The 16,840-nt window shown below is 37.1% G+C and overlaps 1 long non-coding RNA gene across 7 annotated transcripts; it reads left to right on the top strand.

Moving 5' to 3' along the window:
* Positions 1 to 733: 733 nt before the first annotated feature.
* On the top strand, positions 734 to 16,588 carry LOC148953515 (uncharacterized). Of its 7 annotated transcripts, none has more exons than XR_016141649.1 (4): positions 734 to 1,054; positions 4,432 to 4,524; positions 13,367 to 13,516; positions 16,185 to 16,588. It is a non-coding gene; the product is annotated as an uncharacterized LOC148953515 (long non-coding RNA). The 7 variants fall into 7 exon arrangements; XR_016141646.1 differs by having other exon boundaries at positions 13,340 to 13,516; XR_016141648.1 differs by having other exon boundaries at positions 4,432 to 4,535.
* Positions 16,589 to 16,840: the final 252 nt, after the last annotated feature.

Below are 16,840 nucleotides of genomic sequence, written 5' to 3'. Positions count from 1 at the left end.
TGTGTATGGGGAAATGGTGGAAGTGAGAGGGGTGTTAGTTGCTCTCCAATCACTTTCAACTATTAAAAAAGGCACTAGCCCTTTCAATTTCCAATCAAATGAGCCCTTTTGAAGTTTCTATGACAAATCTTTCAATAAAACCTTATATGCCCCCAGGGCATAACTTACAACCCTTGACCTGAGGGCTGGGGGGGGGGGGGGAGGGGTGTCACCCTTAAAGACCTACTTTGCAGAACTTTCGACTAAGTTGAAGAAAATTTCTATCTCAAAATTTTGTTTGGATGTGTTTGGGGAAATGGTGGTCGTCAGAGGGGGTTAGTAGCCCCCCAATCACTTTCGACTATCAAAATGGGCACTAGTCATTTCAATTTCCAATCGAATGAGCCTTTTTTGAAGTATCTACAACAACACTTTCTATAAAAACCTTATATCCCAACGGCGGCATAACTTACAACCCTTGCCCTGAGGGCTGTGAGGGGGTTGTCATCCTCAAAGACATAATTTCAATCTGGAAATCAACTATGCTGAACAAAATGGTTATCTCAAAATATGTATTGGATGTGTCTTGGGAAGCTCTATATGAGAGCGATTCAACTTCTGTTCAACTTCCAAACATGAAAAGACAGTTTGAAAAGAATGCTCGACCTGGAACAAAAGTCAAGCCTAAAAACGGAAGAGACTCAGCCCCTTTTGCCGAGACAGAACGAAAAAAAGCGACGGAAGAAGTAAAAGTCAGTGATATTAATATAGAGCCAGCAACAAAGGAAAAAATATCAGACACCTTTGAAGAGCTTCTGGACGACGAGAAAACTCTACCAACTAATGCAGCGATGGTCTCGATCAATGAGCTAACCAAGACTCCAGTTAAAGAAGCTCTAAACGAGAGCGATTCAACTTCTTTTCAACTTCCAAATATGAAAAAAACCGTTTGAAAAGAATTGCTGGGTTTCTCAATGAGAGCTGATCCTGCATCTGATACTGAATCCCTCGTATCATCTGTAGACTCATTAGGAATAGAAGTTTCCCTTGGAAGGAAGGACCTGAAATACGAAAAGTAAGTTAGTAATCGAAGAAGGCAGTGAGAAAACAAGCAATTTTAAAAGAAATTAATTATGCTATGTTTTTCCGAAAACCATATTTAAAGGAATACCACTCTAGCTAAACTTTTTAGCGCGCAAAATGTATTTAGAATAGTGTAATTATCAATAATCATTTATGTGTAAAAGAGGGAAAGGAGGGCTGAAAAATTAACTGAGTTCTTGAGTGAATCTAGTTGGCTCCTGTTGTTTCAAATCAGGGTTGTCAATTGCGTTCTTGTCAAATTTTATTTGATTATATCAGTGATAACACCATACGTCATTTGTTACTTTTCTGACTGGGATCAGGCACTCTGAACATGAATTCCGATTAAAAAATTAAAAAAAAAGTCTCTAACATAACACAGTAGTAAAGTAGAGCACATTTGCAACCACTTCCAAAACAAAACCTACCAGAGGCAAAAATAAGAAAAATAACTAGAAGATAACCATTTTCCTCTTGAAAAGAAATGAAAGTATTCATTTTGTTTATCTAGGCCAGCTGAATTGTAAATATAGTTCACTCTTGTCCAGAGGCAGACTGAACCGCTGGTCCTCCTGTCACCTGGTAGGTGAGTCCTCAATAAAAATGGCACTTGACCCTTCGGATAAAAACCAAAAAAAGATTGAGGAAAAAGTTGAAAAACAAATAATATGAAACTTAACGAGTCTTATATATATGGAATAAGATTAAAAAATTGACTTTTTTATGGGTCTATTGTTATAAAAATTCTGCTTTTTAGAGCTTCGATTACTATTGGGCCGAGTCGCTCTGTTTTTAAGGTGCCTTTTACCTCCCCATCTCCCCTCCGGTTAGGTTTTCCCTCTTCAAACGTTTAAAGTATGATTATGTTCAGGAGAATGATTGTGTCGTTTTGTAATTTATATACATTGCTACCCATACATTACACGTTGCATACCACCCATATAAGCCTAATTTGACCTTGAATCAGGTTTTGGTTAGTTCCTTCCATTACAGGCTGCTCATCGCAAAATGAGTACTCCTATCTTCTCCCCTAAGATTTTTTTTTTTAATTTAATTAATGGGTACCCTCATTAGCTTAATCCAATACATTGGCGGTTATAGGTCGGGACAGGGAGGGGGCAGCGCTTGTATTTTATATTTGTATACTCCTGTGGCATACCTTGCCCCCCCCCCTCCCATATTATGAGGTATAAGGCCGCTAATGATCAAATACTATACAAAATTCTTAATCTAACCAAAAAAGAATCCTCCCTTTCCAGTTGAAAAATGCTTCCATGGTTAATTTCACCATGAAGAATTTTTCTCACGGATATTCCCCCCTCCAATGGAAAAATATTCCAGACAGTTCCAACCCAGGTGAAAATTTCTCCGGAAAATGTCTCCAGAACACCTCAACATGTAAAATAGAGTTCGCAAGGAAAAAGTAAGACAAATAACACTATTTTTAGTACTTATCTATTATATAAAACACACTAGATAAGGGAAGTTTTGTTAATGATAATGAAATAAAAAAAAATTATTATCAAACGTTAATTGTTTAGAACCAAATTTTGGATATATTATGGGACATTAGGATAGTGTGGGGGGGAGGGGGGGACAGGGTAAAGCATAACATATATTAAATACATACACTAAACAAAATTATTTTAACCTAACCAAACCTATCTAATCTAATGAAAAAAAATATAATGAGATTAGAATGCTTTATTAGCAAAATAGTGAAAACTACAACTTGGAAATATGCTCCCAGAGCATATTTAATTTATACAATAAATTACGTATTTTATACAACGTAATTTATACAATAAATTACGTGTAATTTATGTACTTATCGCACATGTTTTAGATTAAACCATCCTTTGTTGATCTTTTTTCTCCTAGTCATTCTCATGGGATTCTCTCAGCAGTCAAACTCGAATTAAAAATGTTTCTGACCCGTCTTAGCCTTGGGTATGTTTCCATCCAGGGGGTGTATAGTGGGGTTATGTAGAACAGGAGAAATAAAGTAAGAATTTATTTTGTTTTATAAATAGATATAAAATTAACGACTCGGAATAAAGTGCTGAAAAGCTTGGAATATACTAAATAAAAAGAGCTACAACTTGAAGTCAATTTCGACTTCGTCGCTTTTATACAAGCCCTACAAGAGTCTAAATTGTGAAAACGTAAAAACAATCGTGGAGGAATAAATTTAAAAAAAAACAGAATTTTCAAATGGGCCAATTAATTTTAAAAGATTTTTTTTACTTTATAGTACTTTCAATTTTTTCAAATTTTTCTTTTTTTACGCTCCAGACCTTTTTCAAAAAAGCTACCAAGTTTCACTTTAGATTTTTTTTTCTATTTCGAGGGAATTAAATCAGAAAAAACAAAACGGCCAAATTTTAGATCCTTTTTCAAAGATCCCTTGTGGAAAAATTTGTTTTGCTGACATGCCGGGTCAGAGGGCTAGATCTCTTTTCATAGCATAGGAAAATTAACATTACAATGGATTTAGGGAGTTTAACCATAAGACAGAGTAAGTCCAGCTAATTATGCTCCTTTCTGTTTATCTTTTGCTCACCAATTAATGTTTTCATAAGGAACAAAATTTGCAGGTTCTCTCTGTAGTCAAATGAGACCTTGGCGCAATTCTTTTTTTTATTAAGGGTCTTTCGCGCTCAAACCACCCGTCTCCCCTTTCATTCTTTATTTATCTCTCTCCATCTCTGTTTTTCTTTTCTTTTTTTTGTTCGGCAATTAATCTGTTCATTAGGAGCAAAACTTAAAAGCTCTCTGTTGTTATATCAGGCCTTGACGGGCTTCTTGTTATGCTAAGGGTTTTTCACACTCAAATCACCTGTTCCCTCTCTATTTATCTCCCTCTCTCTATCTCTCTCCCTTTTCTTTTTTTATTTCGTTCGCCGATTAATCTCTTCCTTACAAGAAAAGCTTTCAAGCTCTCTCTGTAGTCATATGAGACCTTGGCAGGCCTCTTGTTTAACTAGGGGTCTGTCATACACAAATCACCTGCACCTCTCTCTCTCTTGTGAATAGGAAATTCACAATCATAATTGTCACCTAAATAGGTGTTTTCAGTTCGGAAAATGTTGCTTGATAGCATCCTATTTTCAGCTTTCAACCATTCTGAGCGGGAAACTTGGACAGAGTCTGAGACGGAATCCAGCGTCGGAACGCCACTTAAGTGAATTGGATTGATTTTGGTTTCTTAAAAGACGAGACTTAAAAAAGAGATAAGGAACAATTTTAGGCTATAGTTCTTATCAGATTTTTCTTCCTCTTTTTTAGTATATAGGCTTCTTTTTTTTAGATTTTTCTCCTTCAGTTTTATGCTATAGTTCTTATCAGATTTTTCTTCTTCTTTTTTAGTATAATCGATCAGTTGATGAGTTTCTTCGCCGCACGCACGACCGAAGCCGGCATGACCGAAGAGATGACAATTAATTTATGAGAGGAAGAAAGGTAGAAAAGATGTATGTCTATATGCATGTAGCCTATATATTGCATGATATCTTTTGAAAACTTTACGATCATACTAAACAAAATTCGTACAAAAAGGGTCTGTGTAATTTCTTTAATAATTCTATAAAGAAAAAAGAAAAAGAAGAAAAGTTGGGAGGAGGAAGCGAAGGGAAAAAAGAAACATACAGTACAATAAAGAAAAAGACAGGGAGGAAGGGTAGTTTGAGTAGGTAATAGTCATTACCAAAATTAGAACGCGTCGAAATCTCATTTCGACGAAATCTCGAAATCTCTTGACTTTTGTTCCAGGTCGAGCTTTCTTTTCAAACTGTCTTTTCATGATTGGAAGTTGAACAGAAGTTGAATCGCTCTCATATAGAGCTTCTTTAACTGGAGTCTTGGTTAGCTGATTGACCGAGGCCATCGATGCATTAGTTGGTTGAATTCTCTCTTCGTCCAGAAGCTCCTCCCAGCTGTCTGGTATTTTTTCCTTTGTTGCTCGCTCTGGAGTAAAGTCATTGACTTTTACTTCTTCCGTCGCCTTTTTTCGTTCTGTCTCGGCAAAAGGGGCTGAGTCTTTTCCGCTTTTAGGCTTGGCTCTTGTTCCAGGTCGAGCGTTCTTTTCAAACTGTTTTTTCATATTTGGAAGTTGAAAAGAAGCTGAATCCGGGTTGCTGCGGTAGCTAGCAACCTAGTAAGAGACGATCACGTCCAATTTTAAGAAATATAAAAACCCATAGCTCCTAAAAAAGGATTCAGATCAAAACAAAAAGTACACCATTAGAACCGCCTTATCCGGAACCCCTGTATTGTAAACTTTCTGTCCCTTGGCTTGAACAGCAAGGGAAATATATTGGCTTGAAAATCAAGAAAAGTGGTAGCTACTTCAACATTCTGCCTAAACGGGATACTTTTTTTTCTTTGTTTCCAGAGATAGCTTGGCACTGGAACATCGTAGAGAGTTGTTCAATAGCTCATTTTAAAGGAAATTAATTGGGTTAAAAATCTATAGTAACTAAAATAAATTATTTCTAAAAGAGAATAAATTTTTCCACCAAAAACTGCATTTTTGATGTCTTTTCACACTGCAGTCTTTCAAACATAATCGTATACCAGCGGTAAGATTTGAACCCACGCCTCCGAAGAGACTGGTGGCTAACACCAGTGCCTTGGACCACTCGTTACATTAAAAGACGATCATTGGAATAACAAACAATTGCATACATGGGAATTAGTTAGCTACTTGATTGTTTGAGGTTCGTCTCTTACTATTTCAAAGAAGAAAAAGCCATAGGCTTTTTCCTGTTTGTAATCAGTTTGTTTGTAGTAAAGAACAACCTCTGCCCCATGTCAAGTGAAATAATCTATTGACAAGTTGCTTCTCTAAGTTATGTTATATTAAGGTAAGTACCGGTAAAGTCTTTTTCGTTTTTAGGCTTGACTCTTGTTTCAGGTCGAGCTTTCTTTTCAAACTGTCTTTTCATGTTTGGAAGTTGAACAGAAGTTGAATCGCTCTCATATAGAGCTTCTTTAACTGGAGTCTTGGTTAGCTGATTGATCGAGGCCATCGATGCATTAGTTGGTTGAATTTCTCAACTTTATTTTTCAAAACAATAAAAACTGTTGACAAATTATCTATTTCATTTCGCCCACCATCTTTTTTCAAATTCAGCCATATATTTTTGGCCTTTCCGACTCGTTATTGGAAATCCAAAAAAAAGAGAAATTTTTCTGGAATAGAAAGATCATCCTTTTGGCGTTTGGCATCACTTCTGAATAAGTCACTTTTGCATATTTCATTCGGGTTCATCAAACCTGAATAAGCCAACCTGAATCCCCAAGATCTATATTTTTATCTGGATGCCATTTTAAAGACAATCTTTTATACGCCTTTTTAATTTCTTCTTTAGTCGCGTTTGTAGGTAACTCAAGAATAGAGTAAAATTCTCTCCTTTTTTGCATTGTCTCTTGATCTTTTAAAGAATAGGACCTACGTCTCTTTTGACCTTTATAGGAAGAAGTCCTAGGTCCTGAACTGTCATTATTCTTATGTGCTTGATGTGCTTTCTGGTTCATTTTGGTCTGAGAAGCATTGTCTTGACGCTGTTCTTTTTCTTGTGTGGTTATTTCCTCTTCTTCCAGAAGCTCCTCCCAGCTGTCTGGTATTTTTTCTTTGTTGCTGGCTCTGGAGTAAAGTCATTGAATTTTACTTCTTCCGTCACCTTTTTTTGTTTTGTCTCAGCAAAAGGGGCTAAGTCTTTTCTGTTTTTAGGCTTGACTCTTGTTCCAGGTCGAGCTTTCTTTTCAAACCGTCTTTTCATGTTTGGAAGTTGAAAAGAAGTTGAATCGCTCTCATATAGAGCTTCTTTAACTGGAGTATTGGGGAGCTCATTGATCGAGGCCATCGCTGCAGTAGTTGGTTGAATTTTATATTCGTCCAGAAGCTCGTCCCAGCTGTTTGGTATTTTTTATTTTGTTACTGGCTCTGTATTAAAGTCCTTGACTTTTACTTCTTCCGTCGCCTTTTTTCGCTTTGTTTCAGCAAAAGGGGCTGAGTCTCTTTCGTTTTTAGGCTTGACTCTTGTTCCAGGTCGAGCTTTCTTTTCAAACTGTCTTTTCATGTTTGGAAGTTGAACAGAAGATGAATCGCTCTCATATAGAGCTTCTTTAACTGGAGTCTTTCTTAGCTGATTGATCGAGGCCATCGATGCATTGGTTGGTTGAATTTTCTCTTCGTCCAGACGCTCCTCCCAGCTGTCTGGTATTTTGTTCTTAGTTGCTGGCTCTGGAGTAAAGTCATTGACTTTTACTTCTTCCGTCGTCTTTTTTCGTTTTGTGTCAGCAAAAGTGGCCGAGTCTTTTTCGTTTTTAGGCTTGACTCTTGTGTCAGGTCGAGCTTTCTTTTCAGACTGTTTTTCATGTTTGGAAGTTGAACAGAAGTTGAATCGCTCTCATATAGAGGTTCTTTAACTGGAGTCTTGGTTAGCTGATTGATCGAGGCAATCGATGCATTGGGTGGTTGAATTTTCTCTTCGTCCAGAAGCTCCTCCCAGCTGTCTGGCTCTGGAGTATAGTCATTGACTTTTACTTCTTCCGTCGCCTTATTTCGTTTTGTCTCAGCAAAAGGGGCTGAATCTTTTCCGATTTTAGGCTTGGCTCTTGCTCCAGGTCGAGCTTTCTTTTCAAACGGTTTTTTCATATTTGGAAGTTGAAAAGAAGTTGAATCGCTCTCGTATAGAGCTTCTTTAACTGGAGTCTTGGTTAGCTCATTGATCGAGGCCATCGCTGCATTAGTTGGTTGAATTTTCTCTTCGTCCAGAAGCTCGTCAAAGTTGTCTGATATTTTTTCCTTTGTTGCTGGCTCTATATTAATATCATTGACTTTTACTTCTTCCGTCGCTTTTTTTCTGTCTGTCTCGGCAAAATGGGCGGAGTATTTTAAGCGTTTATGCGTGTCTCTTTTTACAGGTAGAGCGTTATTTTAAAACTGTGTTTTCATGTTTCGTAGTTTAAAAGAAGCAGAATAGCTTTCTTATAGAGAATCTTTAACTAAAGTCTTGGTTAGCTCATTGATCGACGCCATTGCTGCATTAGTTGGTTGAATTTTCTCTTCGTCCAGAAGCTCCTCCCAGCTGTCTGGTATTTTTTCCTTTGTTGCTGGCTCTGTATTAAAGTCCTTGACTTTTACTTCTTCCGTCGCCTTTTTTCGCTTTGTCTCAGCAAAAGGGGCTGAGTCTCTTCCGTTTTTAGGCTTGACTTTTGTTCTCGGTCGAGCTTTCTTTTCAAACTGTTTTTGCATGTTTGGAAGTTGAACAGAAGTTGAATCGCTCTCATATAGAGCTTCTTTAACTGGAGTCTTGGTTAGCTGATTGATCGAGGCCATCGATGCATTAGTTGGTTGAATTTTCTCTTCGTCCAGAAGCTCCTCCCAGCTGTCTGGTATTTTTTCCTTTGTCGCTGGCTCTGGAGTAAAGTCATTGACTTTTACTTCTTCCGTCGCCTTTTTTCGTTTTGTCTCAGCAAAAGAGGCTGAATCTTTTTCGTGTTTAGGCTTGACTCTTGTTTCAGGTCGAGCTTTCTTTTCAAACTGTCTTTTCATGTTTGGAAGTTGAACAGAAGTTGAATCGCTCTCATATAGAGCTTCTTTAACTGGAGTCATGGTTAGCTGATTGATCGAGGCCTTCGAAGCATTAGTTGGTTGAATTCCACAACTTTATTTTTCAAAACAATAAAAATTGTTGACAAATTATCTATTTCATTTCGCCCACCATCTTTTTTCAAATTCAGCCATAATTTTTTGGCCTTTCCGACTCGTTATTGGAAATCCAAAAAAAAGGAGAAATTTTTCTGGAATAGAAAGATCATCCTTTTGGTGTTTGGCATCACTTCTGAATAAGTCACTTTTGCATATTTTGTTAGGGTTCATCAAACCTGAATAAGCCTCGCCTATTTTCTGAAAAAGAATATTAACTTCTTCCCCAAGATCTATATTTTTATCTGGATGCCATTTTAAAGCCAATCTTCTATACGCCTTTTTAATTTCTTCTTGAGTCGCGTTTTCAGGTAACTCAAGAATAGAGTAAAATTCTCTCCTTTTTTGCATTGTCTCTTGATCTTTAAAAGAATCAAGTATAAAGGACCTACGTCTCCTTTGACCTTTATAGGAAGAAGTCCTAGGTCCTGAACTGTCATTATTCTTATGTGCTTGATGTGCTTTCTGGTTCATTTTGGTCTGAGAAGCACTGTCTTGACACTGTTCTTTTTCTTGTATGGTTATTTCCTCTTCTTCCAGAAGCTCCTCCCAGCTGTCTGGTATTTTGTCCTTTGTTGCTGGCTCTGGAGTAAAGTCATTGAATTTTACTTCTTCCGTCACCTTTTTTTGTTTTGTCTCAGCAAAAGGGGCTAAGTCTTTTCTGTTTTTAGGCTTGACTCTTGTTCCAGGTCGAGCTTTCTTTTCAAACCGTCTTTTCATATTTGGAAGTTGAAAAGAAGTTGAATCGCTCTCATATAGAGCTTCTTTAACTGGAGTTTTGGGTGGCTCATGGATCGAGACCATCGCTGCATTAGTTGGTTGAATTTTCTCTTCGTCCAGAAGCTCCTCCCAGCTCTCTGGGTTTTGTTCCTTTGTTGATGTCTCTGTATTAAAGTCCTTGACTTTTACTTCTTCAGTAGCCTTTTTTAGATTTGTCTCAGCAGAAGGGGATTAGTCTATTTCGTTTTTAGTATTTACTATTGTTACAGGTCGAGCTTTCTTATAACACTGTCTTTTCAGGTTTGGAAAAGCTTCTTAAACTGGAGTATTGGTGAGCTCATTGATCGAGGCCATGGCTGCAGTATTTGGTTGAATTTTCTCTTCGTCCAGAAGCTACTCCCAGCTGTCTGTTGTTTTTTCCTTTGTGGATGGCTCTGTATTAAAGTCCTTGAATTTTACTTCTGCCGTCGCCTTTTTTCGCTTTGTCTCAGCAGAAGGGGCTGAGTCTCTTTCGTTTTTAGGCTTGACTCTTGTTCCAGGTCGAGCTTTCTTTTTAAACTGTCTTTTCATGTTTGGAAAAGCTTCTTTAACTGGAGTCTTGGTTAGCTCATTGATCGAGGCCATGGCTGCATTAGTTGGTTGAATAATTGCTTCATTTTCAGTATTTGCCGGTGGGGGTTTTGCGTCACTTTTTTTTCATCATCCTTGGCGATTTCTTCACCTCGGGATAAGCTGGTTATCCACGAGTAAATTGGTGATATAAATACGAGACACCGGTGATATACACCGGTGATAGAGCAGATTATATTTTTGAAAATTTGTACGCCTTTGTGTAATCCCTTGATCACTTGATCCCTTGCTCCATCGTTGGTCCTTGATTTATCCATCTTTTCTTCTATAAAATCATTCTGAATTTCTGTTGAACTCCTTGAGCATGCCTCCGTTTCAGGTTCCATATATTTCTTAACAGCCCACCAGGCTGATATTGTAGCAACAGAGATTGGAACTCCGACAACAAGAACTTTTAAAATCATCGTCAAATGTTGCAATATTGCTTTATCAATAATTAACTGACTACTACACCATGTGGATTCCCTTATTTATGACAAAGGTGACGTCACATTTTTCACACTGCTTTGATGCTCATACTGTGACGTCACTAACACATATAAAAGGCTGCATGGAGATTGCAACCGAAATGACGTCATACTGAGAATTCCATCTTAATGTTGAAATGAAGTCATGTGAAGAGTAAGGTGGGCACAATATATTATTTATTTGCTTATTTTACCAAGGCACTTCGTCGCGAAAAAAAAAATACAATGAAGAGTTGATGCTGAAAGAGTAACTTATGATTCGATTTATCTTAAAGTTCAAGTTTGTAGAGAAAACAAATTGATGGGATTTTCGAAAACTACCCAAAAACCATAAAAAAAGGTGTCGGTTTGAAATGAAAACTAAATCATTGGAATTGTCCTTGTCAGAATTTCCAAACAGAAAAATTACAGCACTCCCTACCCTTCCCCCTTGAACAGCAAGGAATATCCATTTTTTGTATTGGAAGCACTAATGTGCCCTCTTTTTCTTTTCTTTTTTCACTACTAGTGGGGCACGAAAAAACTTAGTTAAATGTTTAAGGGCTCATTTGAAATGGAATTGCTACGCGTGATTTCTGTAAGTAAAAAAAAAGAAAAAAATGCCAATACGAACACGTGCTGCTTTCTTATTAGGGTTCTCATTTCCTTGTCCACCATAATCCATTGGGCTACTGTTACACCGTCCAAGATTTTAAACCTATTTCAAACATTGTCTACTTTTCCACTGAAACAAAACTCTTGACATAAACTCTTGTCGGCGGCGTTCGGTCGATCCGCCGGCGCGGCGCGGGGTTATTGTGTCGATCTGTTTCTAAATGCTGAAAAAAAACTTCTCGTGATTACAATTACTAATCATTTGAATCTGAACTTGATTAATAATTCAGTAAGGCAACACACCATCTTGCCCGCTATCATAATTTGATTAGCTTCAGAAAAACCTACAATTAAACCACTGAAATTAAAACTATTTAACTCGTGACAATTTCTATTTTTCTCTTTGATTCCGCTTAAGGCCCAATCACAGTGAGACTTTACTAATACTGAGATTTAGTTAGTACAAATTTGAGCCATTCAGATTTTTTATAGATTTTTATTGTTTGCTAAAAAATTCATAAGAAATTATGATTGGTTCAAATTAGTGGTAGCTAAATCTTGATATTAGTACATCCCAAAACTGACAGCGCTGATCATTTGATATAGTAAATGATTGGAAAGAAAATGCAGTACCTTTATATGCTTAAATTCATGTATATATTGAGTTTTTTCTTTTAGTATTTTAGCCTTCTGGAAGTGGATTATTATGCTTCAGTTTTTCGTACATAATTAAATTGCTACACTGCCTAAACTATTATACTGTGGGTTTTACACTTTTTTTGCTCTGAAAAAGAAGCGAAATTAATCGACTTAAAGGTGTCAAAATTTATGCAGGATAATTTCAAAAGCATGAGAATGGACAAAGAAATGTGAGATGGTAACGAGCATATGAGGGCCGTAGGCCGGAGCTCACGACCGTAACGAGTGGAGGCAGGGGATTTCTGGCAATTTTCGCGACCAACAAAGGCTCCTTCCTTGACAAGGGATGAAGGCCCAGAGGTCAATGGGAGGCCCTCAAAACCCAACAAAGCCACCTTATTTGTTACTGTATACGTACGCTATTTATGCTTAATAAATCTATTTAGTAAAAGCAGTAGAAGATAGGATAAGAAGGAGTTTTAATATTTGAATTCAGAAAGATGCGACCCCCTCACGGCTGAACCGCCTATATGTTTGTGCTTTCTCTGATTTCTTTTTTATATTGCTGTCTCACTACGCATGTCAGTATTGCACCAGTAACATTTTGCTAGATATACTTTATTACATATAACCTTATTTCTTTTCAAGGTTTGTCTATTTGTTGACTTTTGAATGCCCTAGCTTTATTTCAATTAACAACGTTGACTTACTTAAGATTAGCTCTAGGTGTGATGAATTGGGCGATTTTTTGGTGATAATGTATAAAATTTTGAGCGGTGACAAAGACCTCTTTAGGTTTGAGCCTGGGTTTGTGACAGTGGCAATATTTTTGATATGATTTTTTAAAAGTTATCTAGCAGCAAAAACAAAGCAAAAATGCCTGCCTGAAAAAAAATACTACAACTTAAAACTTATCGCAAAAACCAGATTTACTGGCTCTTATTACTGGGGTTATGAATCGTCAGAACAGCAAGAGCAACTAATCTAAAAATTAGAGAAAATTATGGGGAGAATCTTGGAATTTCTGGCATTTGTGGCGGGGTGGGGTGGAGGCCAGAAGTTTTGTAAAATTTTCTTTAAAGACATGCATAAAGGAAATAGGTCTTCACACGTCTTTTGAGAAGTCAACTTCCTATCCTTCTCGATACAGGTAACATATTTTTACTTAATGAAGAAGGAAAGTTTTAAAATCAAAGTTTTTCTGTTTAGTCAAGATTAAGCAAACATACACAGAGGAAGCAGCTCCTCCAATCTAAAGAACGAAGCATAAAATTTTTTCCAATTTTTCCTATCTGGCTAGGCCATTTTTATTTTATTTGCGATATAAAATAATTTAGTCAAAACAAGGGGTCACTTTAAACAATTTTATATTGTGCAGCGCAGATACTATCAGATATGAATCCCCTTTTGCAAGTAAATAGATTCTTTAGTGTCTCTGTATTGACGTGTCTAACGCGGATGTTTTTTCAAAGCGTTATTTAGTGAATATGAGCTGCTTATATTAATAACATAGTTCTTACTTTCGACGATCACGACGAAGATAGCTCTCTCCCTCCCATAGATGGCGGCCTTGGAAGCCGAGCGAACATGCTGCCACCTGGAATTCTCCCATCGGGTATGCCCCAAGTTAAAGAAGTTAAGCCTGCTGTAACAGATGTGGAGAAAACAAAGCAGGAGCCTTTAAGACAGAGTAAGTCCAGCTAATTATGCTCCTTTCTGTTTTTCTTTTGCTCACCCATTAATGTTTTCATAAGGAACAAAATTTGCAGTTTCTCTCTGTAGTCAAATGAGACCTTGGCGCAATTCTTTTTTTTTATTAAGGGTCTTTCGCACTCAAACCACCCGTCTCCCCTGTCATTCTTTATTTCTCTCTCTCCATCTCTGTTTTTCTTTTCTTTTTTTTTGTTAGACAATTAATATGTTCATTAGGAGCAAAACTTAAAAGATCTCTGTAGTTATATGAGGCCTTGACGTGCTTCTTGTTCTAAGGGTTTTTCACACTAATATCACCGGTCCCCTCTCTAGGTCTCTCCCTCTCTCGATCTCTCTCCCTTTTCTTTTTTTATTTCGTTCGCCGCTTAATCTCTTCCTTACAAGGAAAGCTTTCAATCACTCTCTTTAGTAATATGATACCTTGTCTGGCCTCTTTTTTAACTATGTGTCTGTCATACACACACCACCTGCACCTCTCTCTCTCTCGCGCTCCCTCTCTTTCTCTCTCTCTCTCTCTATATCTCTCTATCTCTCTCTCTATCTCTCTCTCTCTCTCTCTCTCTCTCTCTCTCTCTCTCTCTCTCTCTCTCTCTCTCTCTCTCTCTCTCTCTCTCTCTCTCTCTCTCTCTCTTCTTTTATTTTGTTCGCTGATTAATTTGCTCATTAGTAGTAAAACTTACAAGCTCTCTTTGCAGTTAAATGAGATTTCGACGCGTTCTAATTTTGGTAATGGCTATTACCTACTCAAACTACCCTTCCCCCCTGTCTTTCTCTGTCTTTATTGTACTGTATATTTCTTTTTTTCCTTCGCTTCCTCCTCCCATCTTTTCTTCTTTTTCTTTTTTCTTTATAGAACTATTAAAGAATAATTATTAGTATCAAATTACACAGACCCTTCTTGTACGAATTTGTTTAGTATGATCGTAAAGTTTTCAAAAGAAATCATGCAATATATAGGCTACATGCATATAGGCATACATCTTTTCTACCTTTCTTCCTCTCATAAATTAATTGTCATCTCTTCGGTCATGCCGGCTTCGGTCGTGCGTGCGGAGAAGAAACTCATCAAATGATAGATTATTCTAAAAAAGAATAAGAAAAATCTGATAAGAACTATAGCCAAAAACTGAATAATAAAAATCTAAAAAAAAAGAAGCCTATATACTAAAAAAGAAGAAGAAAAATCTGATAAGAACTATAGCCTAAAATTATTCATTATGTCTTTTTTAAGTCTCGTCTTTTAAGAAACCAAAATTGATCCAATTCACTTAAGTGGCGTTCAGACGCTGGATTCCGTCTCAGACTCTGTCCAAGTTTCCCGCTCAGAATGGTTGAAAGCTTAAAATAGGAACTATTGAGCAACATTTTCAGAATTGAAAACACCTATTTAGGTGACAATTATGATTGTGAATTTCCTATTTCTGAAAATACCTTGGACTTCCAGCCATTCTGAGCAGGAAACTTGGACAGAGTCTGAGACAGAATCTAGCGTCTGAACGCAAACTTATGTTTTTTTTTTAGTGTCAATAAAGGAATCTTGCGTACCAGACTCCATTTATTTTACGTATTATTTTGTTTTTATTTATCACTAGCTTTAGAGTCTTTAAGACGATAAACATAAAAATAGTAAAACGAGTTAAAAATATACATAGACTATATTTTTTCGTAAGTACCAGAGAAAACAAATTCTATGTCTTCTTATCCTATCTTCTACTGCTTTTACTAAATAGACTGTTCTGACGATTCCTAACCCCCGTAAGACGAGCCAGTACATCTGGTTTTTGCGATAAGTTTTAAGTTGTAGTATATTTTTTCAGGCAGGCATTTTTGTTTTGTTTTTGCTGCTAGATAACTTTTAAAAAATCATATCAAAAATATTGCCACTGTCACAAACCCAGGCTCAAACCTAAAGAGGTATTTGTCACCGCTCAAAATTTTATACATTATAACCAAAAAATCGCCCAATTCATCACACCTAGAGCTAATCTTAAGTAAGTCAACGTTGTTAATTGAAATAAAGCTAGGCATTCAAAAGTCAACAAATAGACAAACCTTGAAAAGAAATAAGGTTATGTGTAATAAAGTATATCTAGCACAATGTTACAGGTGCAATACAGACATGCGTAGTGAGACAGCAATATAAAAAAGAAATCAGAGAAAGCACAAACGTATAGACGGTTCAGCCGTGAGGGGGTCGCATCTTTCTGAATTCAAATATTAAAACTCAATTCTACATCAGCAAATTATCTCATGCAAAGCATTTTGAAGTCTATTAAATGAAATTAATCAGTATCGTTAGCTCAAAGCTTGCGACAATTCAAATAATATGATGACAGAGGCGGCTCTAGCAAATATACCAGGGTCTATTGGAAACTTGAAGCCTGAGATGAGGTGTGAGCAGTTTCTAGAGGAGGGAAAACATAGAAGGCAGTATATATTTCACATATTCGGGGTGTGAGTTTCACAACATCATTCATGTATATAGGCGTATTACTATTATCAGATGAGGAAAGTAATATAGATGGGAGCAATGTATCCGTCAGAGCAAGTTTTTATATCAGAGGCAACGCAACGCTGTAGCGTTGCCTATAGTAAAGGCCATACGGCTCCAATGTTTTATTATTATTTATTTTATTTTTTTTCAGAGGCACTTATATGGAAGGGGTCGTCGTAGAAACTTCCAAGGGGGCTCATTCGATTGGAAATCGAGAGTTCTAGTGCCCTTTTTGATAGTCGAAAATGATTGGAGGGCAACTAGCCCCGCCACGCCCATCATTCCCCAACTTTGGATTTCTCAGGATTAAAAGACAGACCGATTTTTGAATATTCATCTTTGAGGATTTTGAAATTCTGCTCAATGCGCTGGATTGTACGGCTGAGATTCAGGATGTCATCAGCATAACAAATAAGAGACATATCGATTCTCTCAAGAATGCATGAAGGAAGACACTTTGCCTGCACTTCCAGGACACTATTATTGAACAGGGTTGGGGAAGTGATAGCTCCCTGTCTAGTCCCTTTCTTAACAAGGATGGGGTTTCTTAACAAGGATGGGGTTTCTTAACAAGGATGGGCGAGGATCATACTTTCTCCTAAAGATTCAGCATCAGCGAGGGCAGTAAAAACTGCTGTAAGAGCATGAGAACAGCCAAGATTAGCCTGAAAACTAAATTGATGTGGGGGACCATAACATTTCTGTCTGAACTCATCAAGAAAAAGAAGCTCAAAAAGTTGGCATGTTATAGTAGATACGGTGATGGGATGGACAGAGGAACATTGCAGCTCAGATTTCCCTTTTTTG

The sequence above is a fragment of the Artemia sp. Qi Xiang Cuo genome, chromosome 4 (genome assembly GCF_049724085.1).
Source record: "Artemia sp. Qi Xiang Cuo chromosome 4, ASM4972408v1, whole genome shotgun sequence".
NCBI classification, from domain to species: domain Eukaryota; kingdom Metazoa; phylum Arthropoda; class Branchiopoda; order Anostraca; family Artemiidae; genus Artemia; species Artemia sp. Qi Xiang Cuo.
This window is presented reverse-complemented; position numbering and strand designations above follow the sequence as displayed.